Source organism: Spea bombifrons, chromosome 10 (genome assembly GCF_027358695.1).
Source record: "Spea bombifrons isolate aSpeBom1 chromosome 10, aSpeBom1.2.pri, whole genome shotgun sequence".
NCBI classification, from domain to species: domain Eukaryota; kingdom Metazoa; phylum Chordata; class Amphibia; order Anura; family Pelobatidae; genus Spea; species Spea bombifrons.
The window spans coordinates 34,062,482-34,090,198 of NC_071096.1; the positions used below are offsets into that span (position 1 = coordinate 34,062,482).

General features: G+C 41.7%; 1 long non-coding RNA gene across 1 annotated transcript; it reads right to left on the bottom strand.

Moving 5' to 3' along the window:
- On the bottom strand, window positions 1–27,352 carry LOC128467369 (uncharacterized). Its single transcript, XR_008345711.1, has 2 exons — window positions 25,314–27,352; window positions 1–416 (listed from the first exon to the last, which is right to left on the bottom strand). It is a non-coding gene; the product is annotated as an uncharacterized LOC128467369 (long non-coding RNA).
- Window positions 27,353–27,717: the final 365 nt, after the last annotated feature.

Below are 27,717 nucleotides of genomic sequence, written 5' to 3' on the forward strand. Positions count from 1 at the left end.
TGATTTATACATGTTTATTACAATAAACAACACCAACATTTTTTTATTGGGGCAGAGTAGGTCATGGTTTCTGTACCTTTTAAATTATGCTTCAGTCCTATTTTCTCAGCTCCAATTCTGGCCTTGGAATTAAATCAAGTCTCTCCACTTCTGCATATGATGTCACAGCGAGCTTCGTCATGCTTTTCTGCCGCGATGTTGATTTTGAAGATGCGTCAACCATGCTTCAACGTACCTTGCGTCATCAACAAGAACCACCCAGACTGATGTTTGCCATCTGATATACTTCATTTGGTTACAGGACACATAATAATAACTGAGCTTCCTTTGATCCAACTGCACTATGTAGTGTAAATCGGTTTTAATGAGTGTGAGTGAGAATACTTCTCTTTACATAGCCGTGAGATTGTTAGTCACTGGAAAAAGAAAAAAAAGTACAAGTTAAATAGAGGAAGGGGGACAAATTGTTGAGGGAAGAACACCATGTCATCTCAGTCTGAACTTGCATTTAGGGTGATGTAGGGTTGCTGAATTATGCAAAATGTTGCATGGGTATCATGTGAGTTTCAGTAGGGCCTTTTACTCATCGGAACACCATAATGTCTTCCAACGTGAAGCCTGAGGAACGTTATCGTCAACCTAGACTGTCCTGCTATAAAAATAAACCACAAGAACATAGTATGTTCCTGCTCATGGGCTGGGGTGTTATGGTGGCCTGGACCCATTCCTACTACTGAGTTTGGGCAGAGATCTGCGTCTGATTCATTGGGCCACGTTCCTTGTCCTATATGTTAGGAAAGAGCATTTTCCCCACACACAAACGCAACAAAATGACATCTCAGTTAGCCAAAGTTGACACTTTATGGGGATATATTATCACAGATAAAAAGGGTCTAAGCCAGGGTGATCCCAATGATCGATAAACCCTGTACCAGAGGCTGCCTAAATGCATTACATCTACTTCCCAATGGCCGTTTTTTTAATTTACATTTTTATATTTTTTTACAATTATTTTGAGCTGTAGCATCATCAGATATCCCCGTTCCTGAACTTATAAGAGAGGAGAACCTAACTCTGACATCAAGAAATACTCATATCATTAACAGTTGATATATGCAAAGATAGTAAGTAAGCCTTGCTCAGTGAGAAATACAAGACAAAGTGGCTCCTTCTCTTACCGGACCTTAGAAAGACCATATGCAGAGGATTTTCAGGATCATAGAAGAGGATGGTGTCAAAGGAATAGAGAAGTCCCTCTTGGACATTGTCAATAAAATAATAATAGGTTGAATGAGAATCTTGGACCTGACGCCATTATAAACGATACCCAGATCTGTTGGCTGGAGCCTGCTCCATGTTCTGGTTTCGATTTAGTGTATTGTAAATGTCCGTTAAACGGTACCCTGTCCTTGAAGGATTTAAATATTGCGGAACCCAAACTTAAATGTGCAGACTCCATCCATCCATTCCAGACGGGGATGCAGCACAAGACAGGGCAACCGTCTCCGTGGAAACAGAGCCTGCTCATCCGTCAGCTCCAGCAATAATGAAAAAAAATATATATGATCATTTTAGTAGAAGCAGTCTGACATATAAGAGAGATTAAAAGGGAAGGAAGTGTGTTCATGGATGAAGGTTAGATCTAACTAAGGCACCCTTTGTGTGATCTGTTAAAATAACAGACATGGTGTAAGTGATCTTTCTAGGCACCCCAGCCACGTGTAAGCGCCAGCCTATGTCATCAGAGACCTGTCCATAAAACCGGGATAAAATAAGTAATGTTCTAGGTTTAGCAAGCAATCACTGCAAGTAAAAGCAGTATTATATGTGGCAGCATTATGGCTTTTGGATTGGAAATGAATATTCATTTGTTAGAGAACCATTCACACAGCTGGCCCTTCTGCCATTAAATTCCTGTACTGTCACACTCCGTGAAGTCATAGTCCTTTAACGTATTATACCTTAAGCCTTTAGTATTAATTTAGCATTCTTGTGTTTTTAAACTTTATGCCCTTTGCTTAGTTGAGTTCCATTATACAAGACATACAAACTACTTTGTTAAATCTGGCGCAGGGTATTTGAAGACAATCAGTGGTTGCTGCCAGGTAGCTCAAAGGCAACTCCAGCCATGCTTTTACTACTACATTTCCCATCATGCCTTGCACCTGTGTGGTATGTGGAGTTTCATTAGCAAGGCAATCCTTCAAGCAAACAGGATCTGAACAGTAACCGCATGAAGGTAACATCTGTAATGTGAATTATCATTTTGCTTGGTTGCCACGGTAAGTTTTGCAATTAAAGGCACAGAACCAGCATAGAGGCTGTTAATGGAGCAAGGAGTTATGTTTACTTTCTTTCTTGTATGGGTTAACCCAATCCCACCGCGACTGTACACCCTAGACACAGCTGGAAAGAGTTACCGGCTTAATGATTGCGTGTTGTCATTTAGTACGGTAACTTTAACTGTTTGTGCAACAAAGAGGGTGAAATGGTTAATTCGCAGTGCATGCATGTTCATAGAGACATTATGGCCAACCTGGTACACGCATGCAGATCATGTGTCAGTGCATGCATCCTTACAGGTGACAAGATTTAACCGGATGAGTACTTGAAGCACTAGTAATACATGGCTCTGCTCACCCCCTGGGACTGAAATGGTTACAGCTCCTCATAGCCATTCGTCTCTTAGTACCAGTGTTCTTAATAAAAACAGAATTCTTTTATAAGAAATATTTAAAAAGTACACTTATGCTGCAGATAGATGGGGAAGATAGCAGTTTGGGCAGACACTGGTGGCTCGCAGATTAAGGTGGCCCAGATGGATGCTGTATAGAGATTCACATTAGTTAACACTTTATGTGCCTCTTAGAAACAAGGCCTGTGGGTTATAAGACACAGTGTTTTGTGTAAACAGACTGTTTGAAAACAGTAAAGCTGCATTAATCCGGAGCTGGAGTTGTTTTCATCAATTAACCGTACAAATTAACACAGACAATTTAAACCAAAACAGAAAATATGCAACAGTTTATTAGCACTATTCAAAACAAAGCCGTCACAGCTCTATCTCGTACCATTTTCTGCACTCATGACTGTGTCATACCTCCAAAGTGCCCTTTTTTGAGACCTAAATTATTACAATGTATTGTTTTATATAGCACCATCATATTCCATAGCGCTGTACAATGGGTAAACAGACATATGTAGTATAATTAGACTTACAGAAACAACAGGGGAGGAGGGACCTGCTCAAACGAGTTTAAATCCCCTGTGCCCCTCTTTGTTCCCCAGAAGCCCCTCTTTTGTAGGAGCTCAGAGTGTTTGCTAGGTATGAGGGTCTCGCAGGGTTCTGCAGTCTTAATAATGTGTATAGAAACAGCACGAAATGGATTTATAAATCCGATAAATAAAACACAGTATTATACTCTTTAAGCATACATGTATTTTAGAAGAAAAATGCAAAGTATTACAATATCTGTTATAGGTTTATATTCTTATTTTTGTAGGGAAACCGATAGCTGTCCATTCGGAATTTCCTGAATGTCATGATGCCCTTGTGACCTTTCTGAATGGTCCGGCTACACAGATCTTTACATTAATTAAAGGGATCACATGCATTGTTTGTGACATCTGCAAGGAGGTAAATCCAAAATCCTTTATTCCTTCCCAGCGGCCTCGCAGCTTTTTCTTCTACCTTTTAGATATTCCACTTAAGCCTTTTTCCCCCTACAGTAAGTAACTGAGCACAGATACTGTGTGTAAGAAATGGCAAGTGACAAGGTATCGAACGAAGCATTGGAAATCAATTCACGCTAAATGTGCATCTTAACTATAAGTGAAGAGTTGAAAACAATCCCGTTTTTATAGCTGTGGAGATAAATACTCTGTTTTTATTAGGAAAAAATTGCTTTGGACTAAATAAAGTCATTTGATTAACAAGTCAATGCATGTGGGATATCGATGTTTTGGAGAGGAGCTTGCAAGGTCCGCAGCGCAGCCTGGGAACGTACCTCTGAATTAACAGTCGGCCTAATAATATGGCCCAGAAAACCCTGCGCTTCCAGATTTACGAGGGGCTCCTGCCCTGTCTGTGCCCTGTTAGGTTTATTAGGATGAAATATTGGGTCGTGGCAGTACTCTGTGAAATAAGAGCCGACCTTTAGCCCTTGCACCTTCTCGGTGAAAATTAGCACTACATCTTAATGCAGATCACAGCACACAGAGTGCCAAAGGGTACGCTGGTCATATTGTAGATATATGGGCAGATACATATTTATTTCTGCCTGTGGAAGTAGCTAAATAGATTAGATAGCTGGATATATATATATATATATATATATATATATTGTGGAAATGCCTGACTAATCAAATCTGTTGGCTCTTAAAATTGTACATGTGCCTGCCACTGTTTTTTTTTTTTGCTTTTAGACAGATTTGGTAGCCAATTCTTGCACAATTGAGGAAGGGGCTGGTCAGCCCTTAAGGGTTCTTCATTGCTTCTGTAATATGACATCATTATATCAATAGCCTCAGTATCTGGAAGTTATTGAGCCTGTTGCATTAAAATTAATTAACACCAATATATCCAGAATGTTGGCTACTGCTATAAACGGCATTATCTTTATTTATAAGGGGTCACGACCCTGTGTCGGAACTCGTGTGGGTCCATCTCCACAGATTCTCCCCTATCTCATTCTGGTTCTGGAATCTGCTGCTCTTTTGGTCTTCATGTTAACTGCTGCTCCATGCTCCGCTTCATAGTGTGCGTCTTTATCCTGTGTGTATTATGTCACTAGTGTATGACATCATAAACATTGGAGTCAGCAACTAATGACAAGTACCCGTTTGTACATTATTGTCTGGTATAGGGCCAGTTGTGGCTACTCCCGTCATAGTTACATAACAGTACATCTGATTATGGAACACTTTTGGGTTACATTTCTGATAAGTGTATTCAGTGACTTGTTCATTCATTTTATGCCATATATTTCTGACCAGTTACAATTAACTTATTTCATTGTAACTGGTCATACTGTACGCTGTGATGTCATTTAAGGGAAGTGACCTAATCTCTGAAACATCTCTATTGCGGCGAGGTAAAATTACAATCTATTTTTACCTGTGTTTTATGACTCTGTCAATTTGTTTAGCTCATCAATCCTCGGATCATAATTGCAGGCCAGTGTCCAATTCTCCCTTTGCATTGTAATGCAGATTGTACTGATAATGTCCTTCACTTTATTGCTTAGTGCTTCATCATATATTTCTACCGTGAATGTTGGATTAGCATTATTATAAATAATTCTATATGTTGGGAACCGTACAGTCTTCAATATACTAATTTGTGACTTGTGACCTCTAGATATAGAACTGATTGTATTTTATTAATCATCTGCAGCGTATCATCATTATTACCTATTGATTGCTGGGTTTATTGAATGTTGCTATGGATACCTCTGGGATATACTTATCATATGCTTTAGTGTTATTAGTATATATATATATATATATATATATATATATATATATATATATATAAATATAAATATATATATAAATAACATTGTGAATGGTGATAGATAGTTGTTCACATTCCCAGTTTGTAAGCTGAGTAGCACTGTGACGTCAGTTAAAGTCCTTTTAATATTCCACCTCTAGAATGTTTGTTTTGAAAATAAGAGTAACAGTTTGAACTTTTGTTTGCATTCGTTGGTTTGTTTCTAAATAAATCTGATTGTTCTGCTACTTCTGCTACTCCTAAATGATTGGCTCGGGGCCACTGAAGACCCCGCAGCGTCCCGTTCTCTATGTGGGCGGTGAGGACCCCCTTACTACGTATTTTAACCGCAGAAGGCGATGCCTCCCGTTAACTGTTTAAACTGCACTCAGTTGTCAAAGGCCGTCTCCATAGTGACAAGAGGATGCTTCAGCGCCTATGAGCCTTCCCTTGGCAGGCCTCCCTGTCCCGCTGATTGGAGGCGAAGTTTGTCACTAACCTGCGGCTATCCCCCATTGGTTAGCTGTCTTGCGACATTACCCGTCTGGTGTCACTAAAGTGAAGCCGTTACCTGGGCAACCTAGTGTGTTCCCTCCGGAAGCCCGCTCTGTTGGTTGCAGAGGGCACTCCAGGGGCGGGACTTGAGGAGCGGTTGGTAAAGTCGCTTGCCAATCACCAGCAGCGGGACATTCAGCGGGTTTGAGACTTTGTGGTGAGAAAAGTCACAGAACCGTCGGTCCTGACGGTTTAGTATCCGGGAGAGACACACAAGCGTTCGCCAGCACACATGGAGGACCGGGACGTGCAAGGGGACACCGGCTGGAGCACATGTGAGCACCTATTGGGGTATTTGGGGGGGGGTGAGGTACACCTGAGGTAACCCCAGCTGGACAGGTATCAGGCTTTCCACACATGAGCACTGGGGGCACCTCTACTGGCCCAAGTGGCTAATACCTCGGCGCAGGGGGGTTCTGTGGCACCATGTGAGGTAACTGAAGCTCCTGCTTTTACCGGGGGTTGTGTTTCCGTGTGAGGTGTGCGCAGCTTCCAATAACGTGTTTTATTATTTTTTGTGGTAAGTGCCCCCCTGAGTGTCCCTTTTGTGGCCCTCTGGTGCAGTAGCTACGAATGTCTGCTGGGTATATCACTGGGCTCTGCAGGCCTGAAAGGCACCGGTGATGTTTATAAACAGGGCAGTAATGTTTATAAACTCTGGTGTACTCACTAAAGTACTTAAACCTGTATTATTAATAACTCACAAAGTAAAGCATAAAACTCTGTCCCAGTGATTCACCTGGTACAGTTTTCTGCTTCAAATATTCACCCATCAGTAATATGTATATGTATGTGTGTGTGTGTGTATATATATATATATATATATATATATATATATATATATATATATATATATATATATATATATATATAAATTTTAGCTGGCTTTATTGGGTATGCCATGTATCATGCCCCAAATAGGCATAATTACATTCTTGCGACCAAACCATTGCTTTTTTTTATTTTATCCATAGCTCAATGCAGTAAAGGGAGATTAAAACCATAAAACCCCATACATAATCATTACTTTGGGAACCATATTGAGTTTTGCATACTGACTAGTTTGGTTTGCTGCCCAGCGGGTATATGGAAAGCACTTTGTAACACTACTAACAAGTGCGTAATCTTTTGTGAGTTTCACTTGGTGTATTCCCTGATCCTTGAATGTTTTGCTGCTTTTTTTTCTTTGGAAGGTGACGATGGCGACAAGATGGGAACTAAAACCAGCCAGAGGTCAACAAGGGACAGAGCAGCCTATGGAGATTTTCATAGCATATACCAAGAGCAGCTGCGCAGAATAGCTTCGCTGGACATCATCAGTGAAGATGGTATAAAGGTCAGTGAATAACCCTCGCCCAAAGTTTCTGACCCTATTGACCATAGTGCAGAGTCTTTTCAAAGTCAATGAAACTCCTCTGCATGGACTCTTCCTGGGCTATTGTAAAGAGAGTAGATTCATTGGAATCTGTAACGAGATTGTGCTATTGCATTGCAAAGAGGCATTAAATTTAATTAAAACACTCTAAGAATGTGCTGTTCATTATTTTACAGGAAGCTAGTCTGTTTTGACTTCACTTTTGCTGATCAATGAAAAATCCCAGACTTGGCCAATGAAAAATCACTGGCTTGGCTGCTGTCCTGTAATGACACACAGCGGTTTCTGTTAAGCAGTATTTTCTGTAATATAAAAAGGAGGAAAAAACAACCCTCTTTTGTAACAGCGCCAACGCATAGATAAGGAGTAAGCGCAGACATTCTCCGCTCTCCTCGTGGAAGCCCATTTGGTGAAGATCCCAGCTGTGGTATCCAGTTGCTCGGTTCGATGTTAATAGGAACACAATATGTTTGTTTCCTCACTTTTGACCAGAATGTTGACTCTCCTTGCATCTCCACTACAGTTATGTGATTATGAATCACGATGGCTAATTAACGCGTTTAATCCTTTGACATGAATAATTATTGTACAGTGGCATGTGAATGATGTTGTTGGATTTGAGGAGCAAAGTCCATTATCTCCATGCTATTTACATGTTTGGTTAAACCCACTTATATCCTTTATAATTACAAATCACAATATGTTGCCAGATGACGTTTAGCCTTGCACTCTAATTAGGCAGCAAAACAGAACTCCTTGAACGGGAACAAACAGGTATTAATGAGTGCTTTGGCAGAGGCTGTTCTTTGCTTCCAGATATTTTTTTCTTGGGGGTTTGGAGGGCTTCCAAACAGTTAAAACTGAAGCACAATGTGGGTGTTCTGTTTTTCTGTGCTACCGTAGGTTAATTCCTGCTTTATTTTACCTAACTTAATACACAATATAGGTAAAAAGAAAACTGCTCATGTGCTATTTATTTCCATTACCATTCATAAGGCATTCCAGATGGGTATCTGTAGCAAATGCAGGGACCCCCAGTCACTAGAGATGAAACTACACACTTGCATTGATTTCTCCATACCTGTTTGTCCTATGCGTTAATAATAAATCAATATTGCTAGGTCTATGTAACCTTAGGTATAGCCCTCTTTTCATCTGATATACACACAAGCAAAGTATCAGGTATTTTTGCAGTGAAATATATTGGGATCCATAGGTTTACTATGGTTTATGGAGCCAGAAGAGCACAGAAACAATTGGTTATTCTCCAGAATATGAACATGTTATTTAAAAGTTAGGAGCCAGGAAAGCAAACAACTTTAAGGTTCAATATAAAACAGCACAACAATCTAGGACACTGGGGTAAAAATGTAGGAGCAACAGCTTGGGATTTGCCCAGCTCTGTTAAATGTCGTGCAGAGAGCAGCATGATCTCTTGGAATAATTGAGTATGTGGCATCAACAGATTTGGGGATCTGTTGGATAACGTGACTACGCGGCTACAGGTTAGCTGAGGATGGATTTATTTACTTTGATGTATTGGTCCAAGAAAATTTAGGATCCATTGATTTACTTTGGATAATGGAGCTAAAATACCATTAAGATCTATCGAGTTGGTGTTTGGTGCCAAGAAAGCTTGGGATCCATTGCTGTAGTTTGGTATTGAGAGCCCCAGCAAAGTAAACACAAAGGTTTCAAAGATTTGGAGCAGACGGTTAATGGCACTGTTCATAAAGCCTCACTCGTGCAGGCCTGGTGTATTTTCATTCACTTCATCATACACACTTCATATGATCTCAGTGAATCGTACACTGGATATCTTTGGGTTTGAGTTAAAACACGCACATGTTGCTCGGTAGCCGGGGCTCTGTTTATGCAGCACTTCATAATCAAAGGAAAAATCTCCTTTGTCTGGCTTAATTATTTTCCTGGACCCTTACTTGGAAGGTGTCCCAACAAATGGGTTTAATTTACTCAGTATGTGACTTTTCTAAAACTAGCAGTCTTTGCTTGTTCATTTCTACACGTTTTAAAAATTCTATACCTCTATAGCTTGCCCTTATGCAGGAATGGAAATAATTAAGAAATACTGAGATAGATATTTAAATGCTTGTGTGAGGAGCGTTGGATATGAGAAGGATTAAGATAAGCGGGCCTGGTCTCCAGAATGATTTTATTATGAGCAGTGAGCAGGAGTAGGATTGTGTTAGAATGGATACGTGATGATATGATTTGTTTTTTGTTTATGACAGGAATGTTTGCTTATGGTTTGTTACACACAGCTTTAGCTGGTCACATTTTTTTTGGTGCTTAATTAAATAATTATGGGGTAATATAGCGGGCACAGCTGCATTATTAGGGCATTAGCAACTGTTTAAGAGTTGACTGGTGACATACATTAAACATTGTCCTGTTCATTAGTGCCCAGACAGCTATTGCTATTGTTTGCCATTACTGATGTGAGCTGGAAGAGGCTACTATTCAGTGCAATAAACAGATCGAACCGCTAAAATCTTTGGTGCTTTGCATAAAAGAAACTGAGGTTTTCACTCAGCTAAGGGGAAATCCACATGTTGTAATGAAAGAACAATGAATATAGCCACATCAGTCCACGTTTCGCACTTTTCAACTTTAGCAACTTCGGCATCGTTGACTTGAGTTGTTTCTGTGGAGTTTCCTATCAAACTTGGGTCAGCACTCAGGTTTTAATGAATCGAACCTTGAAGTTTGTGTCATGCTGGGTTTCAAAGCTACGCACTTCCACAGATATTGTAGATTACATTTTATTATCCCTTTACTGATGTCGCTGGGTCAGTCCCCTGCCTAGCAGAGCTGCATAGTGGGCACATTACGAGGGCCACGTTACCACAGCATGTGCTTACGTTATATTAAAGCACGTGCATCTTTTTGTTTGTATCCCTTTAAGTGCGTTCGGGGCTTGCTGACGCTAAGCAGGAGGCCGACGGCTTTAACAAAATGAAGGATTTTAACTGTACTATCTGCAAAACCTCTTCTAACTATGGCCTTCAAAAGGTAGCCTACAATCTAAAAACTTGTTCAAAACCTCTATTGCTGGATAAAGAGAACCATTTTTTATATGTAGCCTTTTCTGTTCTTATTTTATGTTAATTCCCTTTCCAGAACTTATTTTTACAAAGCTTTTCAGGAAAATGCATTGCTCAAGACATATCTTTCTCCTTCTGTGCCAGTGCATAAGTTAGAAAAAACAGAGCATTTTCATATATATATATATATATATATATATATATATATATATATATTTACATACCATAATCTACCGACCCTATACATACGTTGCACAAATAAAATAATATTCCCTATGTGAATCAAAGGGCTTTTTTTAACCAGTGCAATGCTGGTTTCTTTTAAAAATTAGGAACGCGGTAATCATATTTAGAATGCCTTATAAACAAACTATATATAAACATCAGACGCGAACGTGTGGATGGTTTTAGCGCTACTGATTATTGTGGATGAGTAGACGGCAAAGTCCTTTAAATTCTCTGCATCAGAAAGAAATTATGGGCTCTGCCCGGCAGAGATATTATTGTCCAGGGTAATGAAATGCGCCTTGCTTCTTTCTACTGCCAGCACAAGGTATGGAAAGGATAAATCAGCCCATGTTATTTTACTGCCTTTTCTGGAAATTCCGCGCATTGTGGGGTTTGGTATATACTTTTTGGTCACATGGGTTAATAAATTATAGGTGACCATACGTACTGCAGGGCATTGAGGTGTGTCTAATATTCCTGTTAGAATGATTAGCTTTCAGGCCTGTCCTGTACAGTTAGGGACATCATTTATATTCTGTGTCCGTGTTTGACAGGCTGTGTGACAATATAAATTGTGATGCATTTTTGCTATATATGTTTTTTTAAATCAAGTTCTGCAGATACATATAACATGATTTTTTTTTCTTGTTGTTTTTAAGGACTGTGGTTAGATATCTTCGCCTCCCTCTCTGTATTTCATTATACATGCAGGAAATCTAAGAGAAGCAGTCACCGGTCTCGAGTTAGCAGCGAGGTGCAAAGAGAGGCTGTTATTTGGACAGCCAATGCACGCCCAGAATTTCACACAAAAGAGGGATTGCGGTTGGCAATTATAATTCAGAAAAGCACATCCCATTGCAATTACTACAGGCGCTCAAAGTGACCAGGGGTGCTGTATGTCTGGAAATTGGAACTGCGGCAAAAGCAGCTTCTTCTGCTGTTCACATTAAGGTCCAGTAAATGTGACCCAAATTCATTTCACGGCTGTAATTGAATCCCGGTTTGTGCCAGAGAAATCTTTGATATCTCGCCGCTCCTGTTGCTATAAGGAATGCCTTTTTTTGCGTATTTGCATGATGTTTGGCAAGGAACAGCTGCACGGCACACCAGGGAATTCGGTGTGAGGACCCTCATTTCAATATTTTGAAAGTTTAAAGGAAAACATTAAATGTAGACCACAGTCCTTCATATTTTGGCAGCATTTGTGTTTATGTCCTTGTTTAATTGAAACTGTAAAAGTTTTTTACAGTCTTGTAAATCATGTTGAATCTAACAATCAAACTGCATATCCCAAATGATTTGACTGGTATTTGTTAAGCTGACAGTCGGGGTACTGTCCCATAGGCGGAAGACTGATGGGGTGCCTAGAGGAAGTAATAACTGATATTCCAGCCATGCAAAGTATGTACGTCTTCTAAAGCACACGTCACGTTGTGGCATTCCGCGCAGGTCTACAATGATTGTTTATGTAGTGCCATCATATTCTGGAACGCTGTACAATGGACAACAAGGAAGTAACATGTAGTAAATCACATAACAATTTAGACTTACTTAAAGAAACAAAAGTTGACGAGGCCCTCTGTTCAAATAAGGTAACAAAAATTTCTGGCAGTGAGAAATGTAGAGAGGGCGTTTTAAATCCAGCCAGGGCAAGATACGTTACCCCTAATTTAAATTGTGGTTACGTTTTTTTTTGCCTTGAAGCATAGAATTGGATATGAGTCAGAAAGCAGCATAACCTATTAACAGCATCTAAATACTCCTCCTAATTTGGCTGGCTTGCCCATTTTTCCAGGAAGCTGTGTGCTTACGGAGGTGTATAACCTTAATGGCTTGTTGTATGCCATTAAAAGGTATTGTACACTCATAAAAGAATGACATTTTGATCAATGCCGTTAAAAGAATTATTGTCTTAACACAGAAAAGCTTTCCTGTTACAAGTTTAAAAATATGCCTTTAAAAGCTTTTTATTGAATATCTCCGTGTCCCGGAGAAAGCAGCCTGTTTTGGCACGTGCCTGCCCTGAAATACTCTGCATTTAACCCGAATACAATAGCTGCCTGGCTAGATGGGGGAGGACCCGAGTGTCTGCCACATGGAGCAAAGCTTTAAATGAATTCTAGCATCAAATCCCAAGAGATTCCCATACTGTTTGGGTATAGAAAATGGAATAAAGGCAGCCAGAAAGGTTAACAACAAAGACATTTTTACAATATGGAAAATGCCGAACATTCCCAGAGAAAGTATGTGTGTATATTTTATTTATTATATTTATAATACTGAATGAGTATTTTTGCCCCCAAAGCCCTGCAATAAATGCCATTTCTCCACCCCACCAACCTTCCATTGTCATGACTCCCAAGGTTTGTCCTTTACTCCATCACTAGCATATCTTTTATCTGTTCTGCTTCCACTTCATAATACTACTGCATTACAGACAAAACAAGCTTTGTGTGCACAGAAAAAGTTACTTTGGTTATCTGCAACCTGTCCCTAGCTAAACGCTTGCTAAGGGTCATGGGATTTGTACTTTAATAGGAGCTGCCTGGTAGCTTTGCCTGGATGTTCCTGCCAACTATATAACTAATGCAGATATTAAAGAATGGGTAGAAAAGAGAAAGCTTGTAATCTCAATGCATTCCCAGACTTACAGTAGGTTACGCTTTGTGGGTGACCAAGTTGGACTTTATTTTTTTTTTTTTTTAGGACAATTCAGATTAATGATATACATGTTCTGGTCAGCAAAGTGTGAAATACTTTGGCTGTGTACACTGCTCTGGTTTGGTTGTGTGTGTTAGGCATTGCCATCTGCAGTAGAGGATAGGATCAGCCCCTAATAAACATGGATATGTTTTCCCTTTCCTTCTTATCTGACACCCCTGATCATTACATTGAGAAATTACCTTCGGTTTCATATTCTGCCTTGGATAAGCATTACGCTACCATTAACCTCCAAGTTACTTTTTATAGCATGTTCTTGTTCCTTTGTGCTCTTTGCAGATTATGTGTAGTTGTAATTATGTGTATTCCACAGATTGGTGTTCTCTTGTTCTCTATAATCATACCACGGGTTCTGATGAATCAGTGGTCTTGAGTACCTAATTTAGCCAAATACTAAATGAGATCTGATCGCACTGGATACTCTAACAGACACACAACACTTCTCGTAGGCCAGGCTTATTACCGGGATAACGACTTCTTGTGTCTTAACCCCGGATCGGCAGCAAGCAAAGAGGCAGCAGGTGCGGCCGGATGACCCAGAAGCTGTTTAGATTCAGAGCAGCAGATCCTGGATATCACGATCTGTAAACTACCTGTCTAGCAAAGTGTTATTGACTGAAGATAAATTCGCTTCATTATTAACTTGTGTCTCTGTTTCCCTTTAGGAAACGCATCAAAATGTTTTGTTTCCTATCTTTGTATTTAACCGCAAGAAATATCAGACTGAGAAAGGGGGCTTTGTAAAGCCGACATGTCTGTTTTATTAGGGAGAAGATTATTCTCTGGCGTTTTGTGTGCATGATATATCCAGCCTCTGATCCTGAGGGTGGTTGTATATAACAACAATAACAGACAGTTATTGAAAGGGTTTGAAATGATTTGCCAATACAAGGCTTCCCTTTACAGCCAGATCATTGATCTGTTCAGTGGTATCAGCGCCCGGCTTTTTCTTTACTTTAAACCTGATAAGTATTTATTTTATTTATTGCGTGTGTGCCGAGCAGAGTTTGACAAGCTACAGAGCCGAGGCTTAATTTTAATGTTAATCTCAAACATCTGTTGAGCTGCTTTACTCGTAGGATATTTGAATTTCTTTAGTTGGTTTACGAGACATCATACAACAGACGGGCTAAGTTTTCTGCTGGTCTCTGTGCTTTTAACTCAATTACCCCGCTTTTTCAAGACCCCGCAGATAAATCTTTTGATTTGAACATGCCTCGGAAATGACAGCTCCCTCAGCCAGCCGTCACTCCCCATTGTGAATTCTGGACTGGCGCACACACACGTGTCCCCCATCCAACCATTTAATTATGTACTGAGGCTGCTTTTCTCATGCTAATATGCCTAAGCAAATAAGAAGCAATAAAACAGTTGGAGTGGAGAAGGCCTCCTATTCAGATGTTTTCTCGTTGTGTTTACTCTTTCTAATGAACTAGATCAACCAAATGCTGATTATTTAAGCAGAATGACAGAGAGTCAAGTGCACCTCATTTGCCTGGCTCTAGCCACAGAGAATTAGTTCTATATGAGAAAAAATACAAAATGCCCATTTTCTGACCTGGCTCTCTTTTTAAAGGAATAGTAGAACTTCACGACGAGGACTTACGTCGGTAACAGTATACGAAGAAGCGGCAGTGTCGGAGGCGATAGAGATGCCAGGAGTTCCATTGTGCTCCATAGTTTACAAACCCTCATATATTCCTCTCATGCTCCGTTTCTACTGTAAATGTCACACTTTCCACAACAATTTCTGCTATATCATCATCTGGTGAACAGGCAATGTTTGACATGTCACTTTATTTTTTTAAACAGACCAAGAAAGGTCAGATTTGACCAAAACAATACTATTTGTTGAATAGTGCAGGATAACCCCCAAGAATTGACAGAGACTGCAGCAATTTGTTTCAATATATATAGTCTACAACATGTGTAGAAATCTCTCACCTCTTTTTTAATTTTCATAATTTCTCTTGGGCAAATAACCGCCAGGCTCCTCACTTGGGGTAATGGTTGACACATCTTACATTCTACCCGGGGTACGCATACATGCCTTTCATGCTGCCGCAGTCCAGCAGCGCTACTAAGGATTCACGAAGGGGCACATAACATATGGGATATTCTTGTCTATAGTATGAAGGATCTCTTGTTTGGCATAAGGTATGCTTTAGGGAATTTAGAGGACAGTAAAGCTCCTGTAAGTCATTTGCTTGTAGCCGACACGCCACACACTTCTGTCTGTAATACATTATTATGCCATTATTACTGTGTTCATTGCCAGCCACAACCTTTCAATACCCTGGCTCATTCTGGGGCTTTAATGGAAAAGGGAGGATTTTAATTGGCGTTTCTTCCTACGGACAACGCTTTACCTTGTTTTTAACCTTTCCCTGGCTGCGGAAGAATCGTCTTTAGACTAATCTTTCTTATAAATAAAATTAAAAACAAAAAAAAAGCAGTTTGCTATAATAAATAAATAGCGAGCACACACCAGGCTATTCTGTATTGTACACACACACTATATCTGTTACACAGTGGTTTTCTCCATTCATTACCATGTAATGTAGCCAGATACGTGTGCATTCCACATTACATTGTGCCTTTTGCAGACACGCTGTGTTTAGGTGTTCTAATGACCTTAAACGAGACATTGTAGCATTAGCATTGCTAGAGGGTAGCGTTTGTGTCTTTTGTGGAAAAATACCTATCCTGTAGGACTCACAATCCATGAAAGTTAATTGAAACAATTTCTCTTCACGTTTTGGCAAGCGAAGCATGCATTATAAGCATTAATATCTATAAATTGAGTTGTTAATGAATCTAGACACCAATAATGAATGCAATTTTACCGTCTTAACCAGAAATACTGAAGTTATCAGGAGCTGTAGAAGAACTTCCAATCATTTTTTGCTTATGCTGTGGTTTTAATAAACTAATCATTTTTATCTGGCCCCAAAGGAGCCCCCTTTGTGATTAGAAACAGGTTTCCTACCGCCGACTGTTTACTCTAGGAGTAACTTTTTGTGTAAGGCTGAACTTGGTACATCATTGTGTTACTTTGTGTCTGTACAGTGCTGGGGATGTGTTTTATTATTGAAAAAGTGCAACAAAGTTACAACAAAGCTTCAAGGTAAAGAGATAAAAACAACAGAGTAAGGACAGAGGTGGGAATAGGCAGGAGTAAAACCCAACACTGTACTACAGAGGTCAAGGAAGGTCAGAGCTGGTGATGGGAAAGCGTGTGACCTGATGCTGTAACACAAGGATAGCACAGGAGAGAGTATACAAGCGATATACATTCTTATTGAATGGGTGGTTGGGGGTGGGCAGAAGCATGCCAGGGGTAGGCAGGTGTGTTATTCAGCCTTTTAAATCAAGTCCTTCCTACATCAGAGGTATACCTGAGGTCCTGGTTCGTGCTTTTTCTACAAAACTCACGGTCTTTTTGTATATGTTTTGGGAACCAACCCCCTACTTAGAAGATCTAAACTACATAGTGTGACAGGTTAGCAGAATCATCACATTCAAATTAAACAACACTTTGACATGCAGATATGGCTTTATTGTATACAAGGTGCTGAATCTTTAAACCAGGTTCGGCAGAAATAAACAAAAGGAAAATCAAATCCTACTCCAGTTTGGAGACTAACTAAACATAAATTGCCCTCTCTAGCACACCGGCCGGCTGCTCCGGTTCCCAGCTACAAAACAGAGTAAACAGCAGAAACGGGTTCTCACACAGTACCTTCTACCAGGTCTCTGAACAGAAGTCTCGTAGCCTACTCGCTCTCCCGCAGTTAGAAACCCAAAGGCCTTTAGAGCTGTCTCTTATTCCTTGTGGGCCAGAGACAACGACATGCACCTGAGAAGGGCTGCGCATGCAGTATTAACCCTTTCAGGCAGCTAATAGAGAGCACTCCAGCATTTGGCTTTCATAAGAAGCCTCTCCCACATTGCCATAAGAGTACTTTGGTCAGTAAACAGGGACATGAACTGCAGTGCTTAACACCTCTCTCTCTAAGGCTGTACCGCATACCCACTACCTCCATTTGAGCTTTTCGAAGCTGTTTTGAGTTGATAGACTTTCTGCTGTTAATGTGTTGTATGCCATTAGGCAAAGAGAAAGCTAGGCAGCCTCACACACGTCTGTGAATGAACACCAATTTAGAACATAGCAACCACGGTTCCGCATGTTATTCCAAACCCAAACGCCAAAACAAGAGGGGAGTGGTACAGAGAAACTACAGCACATGTTGCCCCAAAGGTATTGTTTAATGTTTTACACACTATGACTGTTGGGCTCGGGACTGGGAATATCCTTCTTTATTTTAACCTGCTGCACCGTTTAGCAAGAGGGCTTTGTTAAGCCATGCCGTGTATGTATTGGGGTGGAGGTGGATGGGAGAGGCAAAGAGTTTTAGGCTATCACGCGAGCAGGGCCCTCTCTACCTAATGTATCAGGTTGTCTTAGTCTGTCGATTCGCGTCTTGTCATACCCCTTGAATATATGTATTGTAAGATGTGCTGCGTAAAATGTTGGCGCTATAAAATAAAAGATAATAATAATGATGTCATGTGGTTTCTGTTTTCCAATCTGTAACCCGCCTCCCCAAGGATCTGTCTTTCTTGTACATTCCATTGCTTTACTCCTCGCCTGTTAATATTTATGACAGCCTCGCCTCATACCCAATTCCGAGTGTCTCTTGCCCAATCATCCACTGACATTTCTGTAATGTCTGTCACTAATGTCACATACACGCTGTATATACACCTTTTGAAAGGTTTCAGTCTCTTTATTTATATATATCCTTTTCTTTTGCATTAATGTCAGTCCCCAGGCTCACTTTATAAAATTAGTGACAGATCCTAATTTTGTATATTTCTAATATCACTATATTAAGGCGTTCTTTTGTTTCAGCTAGGGCTCCATCATGGCTCTGAGGAATGAGAAATATTCTGCTGGTCCCCTGTGTTGTTTTCCCTCCCCTGCATGGCTGCAGCTCCCTCTGCTGGTGATGCTGTAAAATGCCTTTTCTGTTCTCCTCTGGCTTGTGTACACCCTGGGGGGGCTATAGATAAATAGACTGCGTGATTTAGATCACTGTGTGCGTAGGAGATATGCTTGTAAACTGCATATGGCCAGAGTATCCGTAACCCATAGCAGCAGTATGTGCGTTTGTGGGGCAGATCTCTGGGGCAGTACAGAATATGTCTGTGGCAGGATAGGGCACGGTCGGTGTAAATGTGGGGACAGTCGCCATTCTATTCCTGATCGCTTTTTGTGTATCTGTGCTGTAACTGTGTCTGCTGACACCCTTGTGTATTCTGTAAACCTTGTGTATAGAGGAGGGGGGTTGGTAGCTTCTGCCTCATTTGTGTGCATGTGTGTCGGAGGCAGAGGAGGGGGGGCTGAATTACAATTTGAAATGAAAAATGAAATTTTTTTGCGATAAGAAAGTGATTCAGCAGCGGCCCATAATCATATGCGTTTTAATAATCTTTATTTTGCAGGAGTCAGTTTCCAGGGCAACAGAGTGTGAGCCTGTGATGAGCTCCCGCTGAACACAAGGCGTCTGCAGGCAGGAATATCCCTGAGCCCCTTCCCGTCCCCGTAATGACGGCTGCTATTCCTCATGCATCAGATTAATAAGGATTCCTCTGCCCCCCTCTGCTAATACTTCCATTATCCTGTCGCTGTGAGCTGCAGTAATGGCAGGACGTGGAGCTCTGAAGCACACTAGGCCAAGTGAAATAACAGATGGAATATCTTTAGCATTTTTATGTAATTACTTTCTTTATTGCTCCAATTCCTCCTTCCCTCTGTTCTGTGGCCGCTTCTCGCTCCGCGCTGTGCGCCAATCACAGTCGTTCAGCAGAGGGGGGGGGGTGCTCAAAATTAGGTGTTTGCAATCTTTGCATGTCAGGAAAAGGCAGTGAGTTTACAAAATACATTATTTAGTGAGCTAGAGAGAGCCTTACTGCTGAGAACAAATCAGAGAGACCTAAGAATACATTTTGATGGCAGATACAAACCAAATGGCCCCTATCCTTATTTAAAAATCATAATTTTCCTTTTTGCGTCTGTCCAAGATATCTGCATTTTGAGGAATCTGTATATTTGAGCCCTAGGTCCCATAGTTAGAGGTCACAACGAACAAAAGAAATTGTGCACAATTTCTTCATAAGACATAAGCGTGCTGTAAATAATGTACTGTGCAGAGCGACGCGTCGGCTACCTGCGCCGTGCACTGCGCCCCACCAATGCGGAAAGCTCCTGCCAAGTTGCTTCTGCTTCCTCAGGGGCCACATTAGTGGACATTACTGGGATTTCTCGCTATATAAGCTCCATCGTGCTGGGGAAGGCTATTCCATGCATGCAACCCGTTCTGAGAAAAGGAACCCCACAATATGCTTCCTTTTCTGTCGTTTTACATGTGTATACGCTTAGTGTATTTGATCCGTTTGGCTTTAAGCCTCGGTCCTCTGGTTCATGCTATTACAGTGTGGTTGTTTCAATCAATGAACCACAAGGCTATTCATGCTGTCATAAGGTTAGGAACCGTGAAAACAAAACAACAGGGCTAACCCTGGCAGGGGATAGAGCTAAAAGACAAGCCCAGTAGACTAGCACAGTATATGTACATATTTAATAGACTCACACACAGGATTAGTGCTATCGCTGGCTGGCAGAAAATTGAAAGCCGCAAAAGGATCATTGATATGTGCGCTGGAAACTCTGGCTTTCTAGAGTGCTTTGTGTGTGCGGAAGCCGTAATATCCGTGAACCCCTTGGTGCTACAAAGTACCAACCTCATTTGTATACCGGAATAAGTAACCCCTGGCAGTCCAGCTGCTGAAACGCTCATAATGTTTTGTTCGTTATGTTGCATTTGGGAGAAAGTATAACATCTCCAAAAAGGAGAGTCACACAAGCCCTGCGCCTTAAAACAGCATGTAGAAATTGCAAAAGCCGTGACTGCCTGTGCTAGCACTGCTCTGTAGGAGAGCAATCTAATGGAAATTGCTCTCGTTCCTATTGAATTTGGGATTAAATGAGGAAAGTGAGCCAAAATGAAAGGGTAGGGGTTGCTGAATACAGTGTTGTGCTTGCATATATTATGTGTGGTCTTTACTCCAAACATGACCATATAAGCTTGTGTATGGCATTTAAATTCCATGGGCTTCATGTTATGTGATCCTTGTCCAATAGTAGCTCCCATATATGAATATAATCAGTCCTGTGTGCTGGGAAGACCATTGTGGCTGTCGAAAAAAATCGAATTGCTAGAGATCTAATGGGAGAGGGCATTAACACTACCTTGCGGGGTAGTTGGCACATCAGTCAGGTTATACCAGGAGCATTAAACTCAATGATTAAGCTAGATGGGCAGGACTCGGGAGTAACTGTGAAAATCTTGGGATATGTTTATGTTGTGTGTTCGAGTTTAACATCGTCTGGACACTGAAGTTTTTGTTGGGTAGTTCTGGCCTGGTTTATAATAAGTGTTTGGAAAGCCCTGACCTTTACCATTGGGTCCTATGCACTGTACACCCCACTCCTATGTTCCCCGCACATCTTTTATCTCCAATACGGCATCCGCAGCATATGCTCCATTCCCTCTCACCCCTCCACCATATCACGCAGGAGTTTAATCTGAAGTGATAGATGTAGAAATTAAAACTACAGAGAGAAAATCCAATCCAGCCCCTCAATAAACCTGCAGTGAAATGTATAATTTAATACTAGCGCAGATAGCTGCTGTTAGGTGTTATCAGCAAATGGGAGCTCCGGGAGCCGGTCTGTGGCACTGCGTTTGAGCGGCGGGCCCAGCGTGTGCTGTCTCTTGGTTTGTGGCACTTTGTCATTACTGTACTGGTAGCCTGTGAACAGGAGATGGGAAGGGAGCCCTAGAGAGATTCAAGAACAAGCACGCGCAATGTGTCCTGTTATTTTCACTCTATAGTTATAAACCAGCAAAGATATCGTGGCATGTCACAAGATTTCCCTGCCTGCGCATGTGAGCAGGTGTACATCTGTGTTGGTGGTGGGGTATACAGGTATGTAGGCAGGTATGGCTGCGTACTAGAATTGAACCCGCACCATCCAAGTATGTTTGAGGATGCTTTTAGTCCCATTGAATGTTGGGAGGTGATCTGGTAAAGCAGACCTGCGTGTGGTTACAGGTTATTTTAAAAATTAAGAGCATTTACTCAGATTGGATTACCAAGGAAACTGCATGTCTCAATTAAACCAGCCGACTATAGCAGACACTCATTTTATTGGTTCCGTTATATATGTGAGGCTTCTCTGAGCTGTGGGAATATGACATTAGATCTACTTTGTAATAGAAATAAACTTTGCGCAGATATACGGGTATCCGACCTGCTGATGCTAATACACAGTGCCTTATTTTGTAAAGCTGCAATATTTTGAGGAACCTGCAGAGGGTGCTAGTGTTCAGGCTGAATATCCCCATTACATATGGAGGGTCGGTACATCTGTACATCACCAATACGCAGGGTAAGAGAGGCCAGTATACCGTGCATTTGTATTGCAGCAGTGGTGTGTAAACGCTTGGTTACCGTTCAGACACAATGGGGGCACGTCTATTAAATACCGGATTTAAAGGTGACCTCGTAATTAGCAGAGCAGGAATGCTTGGTAGATATATCACATCTAAATTTCTTTATAACCCTCAAACCGGTGCAGACAGCAGAGGATATAAGTAAGATGTGTGCTTTTAGGGTCCGCAACATCCCACAACTTCCTTTGTTTGACAAATGTGAACCTGGCATATTGACATTTTTATGTCTTGCTACTAGTTTTTGCTTTTGCTTTTGCTGTAGTGGCGACAGCTCCGTATGTGGAGTATCGTGTGTATATGGATTACTTTGGGATTGCGGGAGAGTTATTATCATTTACATTTCTTATACAGCTCCATTGTCCAGAGTGATTTACAATGACTGTGAAATGTGTGGAGCATCCGGTACCTGCGGTCATTGCATAGTAGATTAGGGAGAATGTTATACGCAAACAAAATGTATAGACAGTGGACGTGCGTTAGGTAACTTACATAGCGTTAATGTGAAAATGGATTGATAATGATAACAAAATAATGGATATGTGAATCCTTCTAAAGTATTGGCGTATGTAAATGTTCCTCGGTGGCGGTACAGCGACTACCCTCTGCAATCTGTATTTTGGACATTTGCACATCGTCGATGAGACCAGTAACAGCGCCGTGTGTCCGGTTCAATTATTATTTTCATTGAAAGGCAGAAGAGTTGGCTAAATGAGACCCTCTCCTTCAGATACATTTTCCTTCCTTTATTATCCTTCTTTTAACCAGATTATATCCAATGTTAAAAACTTCTCCAGCTGTCTGTTGAGGTACCTTGTCCTATGGTCTACTCTGTCAGTTACGCCACCATCTTTCAAACACTCTCATTTTCTGAGTAAATTACTTGGGTTTTTGTTCCTGGAATCCAAATGTAGTTATAGCTACTTATATGATTACAAATCACTAATCTATCTCCAGTTCCGACATCTTCAAAACGTAAGCGTACCTGTAAACGGTGTGTCTCCGTACAGCTTCTGTTTATTTCAGCCACATTTGGCTGATATGATTCAAATGACTTCTCTTAGTGAGAGTGGAAGGGAAACTGTGGTGGGAAAATGACATTGTAGAATATAGAACTTTACCACAGCTACCAAAATTGTAGAACTAACAAAAAAACACTACTCTGTGCCGATTGTCGACAGTAAAGGGTATTCAAAACTAAACGCTCCAGAGGTGGAGTAATAAAAATGTAACCAAAAGAACATTTCTTACGGATACAGGGATAGATAACACCTTAAACCAGAGAAGTGCATTGTATATTTTCCGCATAGAGACTCTCTCATTTAGATGGTTACTAAATTTTACGTACTAATCTAAGATAACCCCTAAAGTATGTCTTGGCCAAGCAAGTGGAATATTCAAGAGGTTACGTTTCAGGTTAAACACATGCAAGGGTCACAGATTTATGCTTTTTGGGGGCTTCCTAGTAAAGGTTCATTCATGTAGCTTATTATAACATTATGAATGAATTGATCTGCCTGGGATAGAAAGCAGAAAAGTAAAATAAGATGTGCTCCAGCCCTTGCCATAAACGCTAGAATATGCATTCCTGCCCTTGTATAGTTTTGTCCCTTGTAAGTACCTTGGACAGCGCCAGCAAATGAAGCAACTGCAAAATGACATGCAATGTGTGGCACCCGATGCTATTTGTTATAAGGAAAATAAACTGATCAGCCTGTATTAATAAGATGCAGTCCAGGGTTGCCACGGTAGATAGATAGATAGATAGATAGATAGATATAGATAGATAGATAGATGGATAGATAGATAGATAGATAGATAGATAGATAGATAGATAGATAGATAGATAGATAGATAGATAGATACAGGGATAGATAGATAGATAGATAGATAGATAGATAGATAGATAGATACAGGGATAGATAGATAGATAGATAGATAGATAGATAGATAGATAGACAGATAGATAGATAGATAGATAGATAGATAGATAGATAGATAGATAGATAGACAGATAGATAGATAGATAGATCAGCGAGCGTTCCTGGCCTTCCGTCTGCAGTACAGGTATAGCTGTCACAAAGGTTCAAACTGTCAGTGAGAACTCTGCGATTCTACCATTCTCCATAGTGTCAGACATTTCCTGGCTTTTTAATTTGCTGTGAATGTTGGTAGAAAGGGCACAGGGAGTGTTCAGGAGAGCTGTGAATGCCAAGAACTGCCTTGCGTGTGGGAAAAGGCAGAATTTTAGCCACTCTTTTCCTTTACATGTTTGTGCCACTAGTGTGTGTTTATATAGCAAATCTCCACTGCAATCTGCAAATGTTTCCATGTTTGTATGTGACTGAAGTGTTTGCAACATTTAAGAGCATTTTGTATCTTTTCTAGAAACAGTTCAATGTGGTCGCTCTTCAGATCACGCATCACTTCCATAAGAAATGTGTTTAATGGGTTCACCAAATCCCTAGCATGACGACAATGTTCCTAAAACTTTTTACTAACTATGATGCCGCTCACAAGACCAAAACGTGGAATGCTAGTCAATAATTACGGAAGTGGTAATCCAACCGCCACAAGCATGTCTAGCCCTCATCATCACACCTATAGATGATCGTGTATAATAATCGATACCCTCTGAGTAATTTGCGTAGCTGCCCCAGGTGTAGGTGACATGTACAGGTGTGTTGCGCACACATGACAGGAAATTGCGAGAACAGTAATTTTGTGCAATGATCTCGCGTGTTTATTGCATATTCTATAGTTGTTATCTGTGTGTTGAAGAAGCTGCCGTTGATGCATGTTGTGTTGTGGCCAACTAAGCAGAAGGTCAACATGTTCTCTTCCCTCACCTTTAAATTCTGCCCCTGGCCCTGTTTTCTAATGTGTCACAAAACCATACATTGCTATACTAAGTGTGAGATCCCATCGCTCCTATTCAACATGCAGATGGAGTCGTTATGTTTTAGCATATCATTAAAGCTTTCTGCAGAACAACAGCGACATCTGCGTGTGTCATAATATCAGCGTGCCAGGGCATGTGGGGGAGGGAAGTATGTGAGAGTGTGACTTTAACATGTAACAGCACACACTCACACTCACACCTTCTGCAGGGACTAGGCCCTATCACTTTCTACACGCACCTTAGTTCCCAAGAGGGAATAGCTGGTGGTGCAGACGGGAGACATACAGTGAAGAAAGTTCTAATGGGATTGAGTGGCGAGGGATGGCTGGGGAATTCCTGAGTGGACACAAGCAGAGAGCGTTCTCATAACATTCTAAATGACAAAAGATCTCACCTTCCACATTTACCCACTGTGGATATGCCAGTGCTTGGCCGTGACACCAGTCTTCTCTAACCAAACGCCCAGCCATCTGCTCGTGTCTGGCTGGAGACAGGATCCTAGACCTCTAACGCCGTGCGAAGCCATGGCCAAACTCATCTTCAGGAATGCGAGGCTAGCGCTCGACTCCTCTTTCAGGAATTGGCCCCATTAGGCAAAGGGATGCGCGTATTGGAAGGCACCCTCTGATTAGCAGATATCCACATTTCTCCCAACTTTACTCCTCTCCGAATGAGCTACAGCACCGGCAGCTCTAATGAGATGCAAATGAGATATCCACAAAGCCATAGCACTGTAGGATGATTAACCACCGGAGACATTAGCTGCCGACTTCAGGCTGTGTGAGTTTAATAACCCTCTGCTGCCCCTGCGCTCTTGGTGGGGGCTGTGTACACCGCTTGGCAGAGGAGTTTGATTCCAGACCCATTGCCCATCCTTACATATCTCCTTTGGAGGTGGGGGCCTGCTCCCCCAACCACACGCAGAATCCTCAGTGCTTGTCTTTGTAATCCAGACAGTGTGGGGATGGGGCACTTCATTATTTCATAGTGTGCCAAAGCTCGTTAGCTAAACAATTATTCCTCATTAAAGCCGGTGCAGATTTATTAACAATATACCAAAAAAAAATCCCCAGCGATTGGCATATGTTTAATCAGGAGGCATCATCGCAGCTGTAAATCCTGCGCGGGTTTATATTCCAAGCCAGGTTGCCAGTACCCTATACGACGGGCAGCAGCACAAACCCCTTCTGCGTAGTTTTGTAAAATCCACACTGTGTTGTCGTGACTCTAATCTCACCGTGTTCCCTTTTTTGTTTTTGTTTCCAGCACCAGAACGTGGCCCTACACCCGGTGCCCACAGAGCCAACAGGACGCAACATCGCACCAAGCATGTGAGTACTCCTCCAGCACAGCAGAACACATCCCGGGGCACACGCCTGAGCTATGCCCACTACTCGCGCCCATGAGGTGCAGCCCTCTTTGCAAAGTGATATACTCCTTATGTGCCTAGCTTCAAGTTTGTGCTCCTCTGTGACGATCCTTCTCTCCACATAGGCTGATATGGGAGAAAGGGTTTGGTTCGGCCCCATTCATCTCCCTGGTGATAGCAGCAAATGCAGATAAATCTCTCTCAGCCTCCTGATCCTGCTGCTTCTGGGAAGCTGTCTCTCCTGCCACGTACCTGCTCTGGAATTGTTTGTGTGTTTGTATGCGAATGCACAGTCATAGAAGTGCCCCTCCAGGGTTTGAAGTGTGATGTATCCTGGGGCATGAAGCAGATCCAGTAACTGAGCATAGGAGGTCCCGTATACCAGGTTCTGTGTTCAGTATTGGGTGACTGCATCTTCCAACCTTTCTCCTCCAGTCCAGGCTGCTGGCATCCCTGTCTATTCGAGAGCCTAGCAGCGGCCACATTCTATGGCGTATGGAGAGGTCTGCGTTGCCTGTGCCATTCCTTCCTCTAAGCAGGCCAGATGCTTTTGTTTGTTGTTGACAAGGCGTTTCTTTCGGTGTTGTTAATTGTCCAAAATCGTGAATACCAAACGAGCTTACGGAGCCGCAGGAAAAGGAGTCCCCTGAGAAGTCTCCGTTGTGTGAAAGATGCCAATGTCCTTGGCACCGATGCTTCTTCACAGCCGTAATTGTGTTTTTTTGTCCTGGTTCCTCGGCTTGCGGGTACCGCCGATACCACACTTGGGGTGGTCAAACGCAACATGGCAACTAGGCTTTCCATGGCGTGCAAGGATACATTAGTGCTTGTTCACTGCGGCAGAAACAGAATTGAGGGAGGGAAAGCCGCGTCAGTCACCCCCAAACTCCAGTCCCTGCCTCCCACACATTTCCTATGCTCTATGCCTTGTTTTCCTGGGTGAGAAGGTTTTCTGTGGTAGTCCGTGCCCGTTCTTTGTCTGCTTCGAGGCTGTAAAGGATCTCCAGACTTACACCATTGGCCGCCGTGACATATACCCGCTGCCGATATCACACGAAACGGTGGCGTTGCCACTGAATGGATGGCATTGTGCCAGCACGTCTGCCATCCGCCCATGCAGCACTTTCTCCTCCTCCTCCTCCTCCTGTCGGCTTGATGTTAATTAACAGACGGGCTAATTGATTTAAAAGCTAGAAAAAAAATTACAGTTAACTTTTCCCAGAGGGTATCGGCGGTAGCAGGCTGGCATGGGTTTGCTGGGTGCGGGGGAGGGGGCAGAGACAAGCCTGCAGCAAATGGAAAAAATGTAGCAGCCAGAAAGCGTTGGCTGCTTATTGGAGAACAGCTGATAGGGATTGTGGTGGAACTCCCTCTGCATGACTGTATACTGCCATTATATTTTATTCCAAATAAGCTGGGCACTCCCTTT